The sequence below is a fragment of the Vombatus ursinus genome, unplaced genomic scaffold, assembly GCF_900497805.2.
Source record: "Vombatus ursinus unplaced genomic scaffold, bare-nosed wombat genome assembly UNPS02005281.1, whole genome shotgun sequence".
NCBI classification, from domain to species: Eukaryota; Metazoa; Chordata; class Mammalia; order Diprotodontia; family Vombatidae; genus Vombatus; species Vombatus ursinus.
Genome location: NW_020945059.1, coordinates 3,031 through 9,348, shown reverse-complemented (window position 1 = coordinate 9,348; position 6,318 = coordinate 3,031). Strand labels below are relative to the sequence as shown.

Below are 6,318 nucleotides of genomic sequence, written 5' to 3'. Positions count from 1 at the left end.
ATAAAAGTTGAACACAAATTTTCAGTCCATTCCTAATTTAAATACGTGATAAAATCATCCCGAAATGCAATAGACCCATTACAAATATTGTGCACATTTTAAAAACTTGACTTTAACTATTTTAGTGTGCTTGGGACTTTTCTTCTCATGGCACAGGTATTATCATGTGCATTAAGGCTCGCTTCCTCTTTGTTTCTTTTTCAAGGCAGTAGTGTTTCAGGAGAGCAGGAGAAGAGAGCCCTCCTTCCCTACTCTCTGAATACTGTTTTCTAAGCACTTCAACCCTGAGTGGCCAAATTCAGATGAATAGCTCCTCCCACCTGAGTCTAAAATACCTAGCTGTTTGAGAAGTTTATGATACTTTCTTACTGGAAAAACTTTCACTTTCTAAAAAGGCGACAGCTACTAAATTAATTGATACTTACAAGTCACATCAACATAAGTGGCCAGAGACTGGAAAACCCTTTTTTAAGATCCAGGCTGATCAAGCCAAGATAAGAAAGGTTTTTGCTCAGGCGAGTTTCCAATTAAACTAAGAGCTGCTTTTATCATCTGCAAATAAAACAAAATGAATGTAACACAGTTTCATGCATATTCTTACACATTCAGGGAAAACAGATCAGAATTCTAATCTAGTTATGCTTCCCTCCCCCTTCCCTCCCTCCCTAGCCCCCCTTATCTTAAGTGCACTCTCATACCAGTTAGATCTTAAGAGAATAATAAATCATACAAATACTGTAGTTCCCTAACTGGAACTTAAACAGACTGGTCCTCTCCATAGACAAACATGGTAAAGACACTGAGGCAACAGTTCTTGGGGGAGGGATGTGGGAGTCCCAGCCTGCCTGCAGGCAGGAATGCTCAGCTGAGCTGGGAGAGGGGGAAAAAACTGACAGAAAATCGGAAAGCCAGAGACACACAAAGAGGGAATGAAGACAGCCGACTCTCTTAACAACTTTCAGACACTAAAGAAAACATGTGCATTGTCTCTGGGGACAGAGAGTCACTTAAATAGACCAATCTTCCTAAAACAGCCAGTCAGGCAGTTGATAAACATTTACTAAGTGCCTACTATGCGCCAGGCACTGTGCTAAGCATTGGACACATAAAGAAAGGTAAGAGGCAGTCCCTGCTCTCAAGGAGCTCTCAGTCTAATAGAGGAGTCGATACACAAACAGCTATGTACGTGCATAAGCTCTATGCAGGAAAGGTTAGAGAAGGTACCAGAATTATGCTAGATGCACTAGAAGGCACCAGTCAGCATCTGAGGCCAGATGTGAACTTACAAAGAGGAATCTTCCTGACTCCAGGCCTGGCATTCTATCCTCTGCACCACCCAGCTGCCCCAATTCTCCTATGCTGTCGCTCTAATCCAAATGCCCCGAAAATCCAGACATCTGCTAAGATACATTTCAAGACTTGAAAAATCAAGAATAAGGCAATTTTGCTAAACAGGTAGAACAGCATGCCCCAATAGAAATAATAAGAAAATGAATACAAACATGACTTAAATAAATGCACAAATATATAGATGTCTCCCATCAGGCAAAGCTATGCCTTGACTCTTTCTTTTTCTACTTTTCTGTCCTAGAAATATCTCAGCCAATCAGGAGCCATGTTTTCTTGCACACATGCAGTGTCCCAGGACTGTCGTACATGGAGAAGGGGTTACATATATGTATGTTAATATAATATCTATATCTTACAGATAGATATGTATACAGGTATCTCTTCAGATATCTTTAGATATAGAAATATCCCTCTATATAATAGACAGAGAGATATAGAGATAGATATAGAGAGATCTCTATTTCTATTTATAGATTATATATTTCTTAAATCTATAGAAATATATAATCTAGCTGTAGATTATTTCTTAAATCTGTAGAAATATATAATCTAGCTACAGTTTATGTTTCTTAAATCTATAGAAATATCTAATCTAGTTATAGATTAGATATTTCTATATATCTCCCAGTTATACATATGTATGTGTATATATATAGATACACATTTATATAGAGATGTCTCTATTTCTACCTATAGTTTATGTACTTATATAATCTATAGAAATATATGATCTACACAGATTACATTTCTATATATCTCTCAGTTCTATATATATACATACACACACACACACACACACATACATTTTTGTTGAGGTTTCTCTGTATCTATGTAGACAGAGGATTCTTGGATTCTTGCAGGTCACTCCTAAATTGAACCTTGAAGTAAGCCAGGATTCTGAAAGGCCAGAGATGACAAAGGAAATAAGTTATTAAAAGAATGGGGAATAGGCTGGGTAAAAGCATGGCAGGAAATGGAAGGCCAAGTCTGAGGGACAATCAATGGGGGAGTTTGCCTGAAACGTAGAGTATGTGAAGGTAAATACTATCAAATAAAGCTGGAAAGGATGGTTGGCCTCAATTCTCAATGACAATTAGAGGAGTTTACATTTTATCCTAGAGGAAATAGGAAGCTACTGAATCTTTTTGAACATGAGAAGGGTGTACTGCTCTCTGTTCTTTCTGAATACTTATTGAATAGCTAGTAATAACCAACTGAAGAGAGTTGAGTCAGTGAAACCAACCATGAAGTTACTGAAGAAATCCAGATAAAAATCTTGAGGCCTTGAAATACAGTGGTGGTTATGTGGAAAAGAGGAGTGGAAGTAAAAATATTGAGTCACAGAATAAGAACATTTGGTGACAGATTAGTGATTGAGAAGGAGGAAGAGGGAGGAGTCAAGGATGACTCCAATGAGCTTTGGTTCAAGGTAATGAACCTCAGCAACTAGTAGGGTGGCTTTCAACAGAAACAGAGAAGTTTGGAGAATGGGTGAGTTTATGTGGCAAGATGATTAATTCCATTTAGATGCGTTGAGTTTAAGATGCCTATGAAATATCTAAGTGCAAGGGTCCAATTTTCTTCTCCATGTAAATGCCTCACACCCCTCCATAATCATGCTTTATCTCTCTCCTGAGCCTCAATCCTGCATTGCCAACCACCTATTGGACCCTTGGGAACTGATAAGTTCACCAAAAGGAAGTGTATAATGAGATAAGAATAGAAGACCTAAGACATAGCCTTGGGGAAAATCCACAATTGAGACAAGGATATGGATGATGATGCAGCAAAGGATACCAAGGAGTGGTTATATGGGTAAGAGGGAAATCAAGAGAAGAAGGTTGTGGAGCTCGAGGAAGGAGACAGTATTGAGGAGGAGAGGGTGTTCAACATTATCAAGAGCTACCAAGAGGTCAAGGGAAATGAAGACTGTCAAAAGGCTGCCAATGAGCAAATAAGATTATTGGTAACCTTAGTGAGTAGGATGGTTGGGGTCAGAAGTCAGACAGGAAACTTCAAAAAGTAAGTTGGGGTAGGGGCGAGTGGCACCGGAAGACAGGTAAAGGTAGAATGAATATACATTACTGTGAGGATACAGAATATATCTAGGAAGAGTGAAGCAGAGGGAATGATCGAAAAGGAGAAGTTAAGGGTAATGATGAGGGTAAAGATGGACAATTCTTGTGTGTGGCTAAGATGGACTAAAGGTGTAGGTCATGGAAGTTTAGGATACTGCCTATATTTTACCCTTTGTTTTCAACATTTCTAGGTAGTTTTGTGGTGGAATTCCCTGGAATGTGGTAGTCATACCTTTCGTTCTTTTGTATTTTTCTGGGAGACCAATAATTCCCAAGTTGTCTTGCTGAACTCTGTCCCCAGGTACACTGCTTGGCTCATAGGGATCTCAAGTCTCTTCCATTTATGTTACTTTTTCATTTTGTTTTAGGTTTGCTCTGCCATCTTTGTATTTTGGGCTTCCATCTATGCCATTCTATTTCTCAGAGAATCCATTTCTTTTTAAAGATTTCCCACTGAATATTCCAAGCTATTGAATCTCATGCCAGCTTCTTTATGTTCTTCTTTCAATGCTTTACAAGAATTTGTGTAGATACCTGACCTTTCTTTTTATCTTTTATTGTTTAGAAAAACAATTTGAAGATTCATAGGAGGGGTCCATATGCTTTTATGGCTATCTCTAATATGGTATTATTATTTCCTTCTGAAGATTTCTCATTGTTTTATTTTTTTATTCTATATTTATTCATTTTATTAAGTCATGTTTTTGCTTACTCATTTCTTCAGTATATCTGTTAGTTTTTCTGGGATTTTTCTCCAAGTGAGGATTTTTTCCCCTCTCTGTATGTGTTTTATTACTGTTCTTTTACTTTATTTGATGTGTTCATTGCATTTTTTTTAGAGGCAATTGGGGTTAAGTGACTTGCCCAGGTTCATAGATATAGTAAGTGTCTGAGGCTGAATTTGAATTCAGGTCCTCCTGACTTCAGGGTCAGTGCTCTAACCACTTCATCCCCTAGCTGTCCCATTTATTGCTTTTTAAAGGTGAAATGAAGTATCTTCTTGTATTTTCCTATGCATTTAATTTCAACCAATTTTTGTGAAATGCCTACCATGTGCTAGGATATATACTAGTTGCTATCAAGTAGAAGATACCAATATTCTAGTTAGAGACTGATAAGCTTTATATTCAAGTATAACATCATATATGAAATGTTGTAATGTAATATAACCTGAATATAATACAAATAAGGTAGTGATAGTTAAGAAGAAAGACTTAGACAAGATAATCTAGAAATATATATATTTTTTGGTGAGACAATCATGGTTAAGTGACTTGCCCAGGGTCACACAGCTAGTAAGTGTCAAATGTCTGAGGCCAGATTTGAACTCAGGTCCATCTAGGAAAACTTACGTAGAGAGATAATACTTTTGGACAGAATGTAAGGATCAGGGAAATCTTCATGGAGGTAGTGGTTGAACTGAGCCTTAAAGAAAGAGAAGGCTTTCTAAAGGTAGAGATGAAATGAGATTACTTTCCAGGTACAGGGAATTAGGTTAAGGGGCCATACAATAAAGAAGGACGGTATGTCAAGTTTGACACTAGAGATTTTTCAGAGGTAGAGTGGCATGGTCATATAATGTATCAGAAAGATTATTTTGAAAGTGTTGTGAAAGATGTATTGGAAAGGTGAGAGACAAGGAGGAAGCCAATTAAGAGGTCATGATAACAGTTCAAATGATTAGTATTGAAAATTTGAGCTAATATAGTGACAGCAGAAGTGGAAACAAGAAAAGTAAAGTAGAATCAAAAGAACTGTCAACTGATTGAATGTAGAGAATGTGTTAGAAGGAAGAGCTCAGTGTAGCTACATGCTGTCTTCCCTCACATACTCTGAGATTCTTGACTTTTGTCTTTGTATTCTCAGTGCCGAGAAAAATTCCTGGCAAAAACAGATGCTTAAAAAGTGCTAGTTACTTGCTTGAAGATTCTGAAGTTTCACATCTGGAGTAGTGGAGGGATTGTGGTGCCATCAACAGAAACAAGGAAGTTGGGATGGACAGATTTCTATTGTAGTGGAGGGCAGCGGATGATGGATACATAGAACATTTTTTTGAGTGCTTTCTATGTGTTTTGCACTATACTAAGCACCAAGGATTAAAAAACAAACAAACAAACAAGAAAACAAAATGGTCCCTACTCTCAAGCTTACATTCAAATAGGAAAAGACAAAACATAAGGGAGAGTTGGAAAGCAAGGGAAAAGAGGAAGTAAGGAGGGAAGAAATGTATTCACACAAGGGCCAGACAGTTGGGATGGGGCTGGGGCAAACCAAAGAGTGAGCTATGTAGCTGGGCCTTACCATAATATGATGCTTCAAGTTTCCAGTTAGGGACTCACCAATTATTGAGTTAGTCTTAGTTTGGAGTCTTCCCCAGGGGGCCAGGCGAGATGAGGAGCTCAGTTTTGGTCATGATAAGTTTGAGATGTTCATGGGATACACCAATGGAGATATTCAAATGGGAGCTGGAAATGAAAGATGGAAACAGGTGGGTAAAGTGGAAGGATGTTGAGATTTTGCCTAGGAAGATAGATGAGGGAGTCATTTGAAAAAATATAATTGAACCCATGAAAGCAGATGGTATTGAGTATGTAGACAGAAGAGAAGAATATGTAAGACAGACATTGAGAAGTAGAGTCCTTACATTTGTGGGAAGGAAGTCAACAAATGGAAACAATGTAAGGCTTGGCGTGATGCTTACAATAAGCAAAATGAAGAGGAAGGGAACAAGCATTTATGAAGTACCTGCCTATGTGCCAAGTATTGTGCTACGTACCTTACAATTACTCAGGATTACGCAGCCAATAAGTGTCTGAGGGTCAATTTGAACATGTCTTCTCAACTCCAGGCCAAGCACTCTATCTATTGCACCACTTCCTGAAGTACACCA

At 38.1% G+C, this 6,318-nt stretch overlaps 1 long non-coding RNA gene across 1 annotated transcript; it reads right to left on the bottom strand.

The window, feature by feature from the left end:
• Positions 1-428: 428 nt before the first annotated feature.
• LOC114030828 lies at positions 429-5,878 on the bottom strand. Its single transcript, XR_003567679.1, has 3 exons — positions 5,768-5,878; positions 2,154-2,247; positions 429-552 (listed from the first exon to the last, which is right to left on the bottom strand). It is a non-coding gene; the product is annotated as an uncharacterized LOC114030828 (long non-coding RNA).
• Positions 5,879-6,318: the final 440 nt, after the last annotated feature.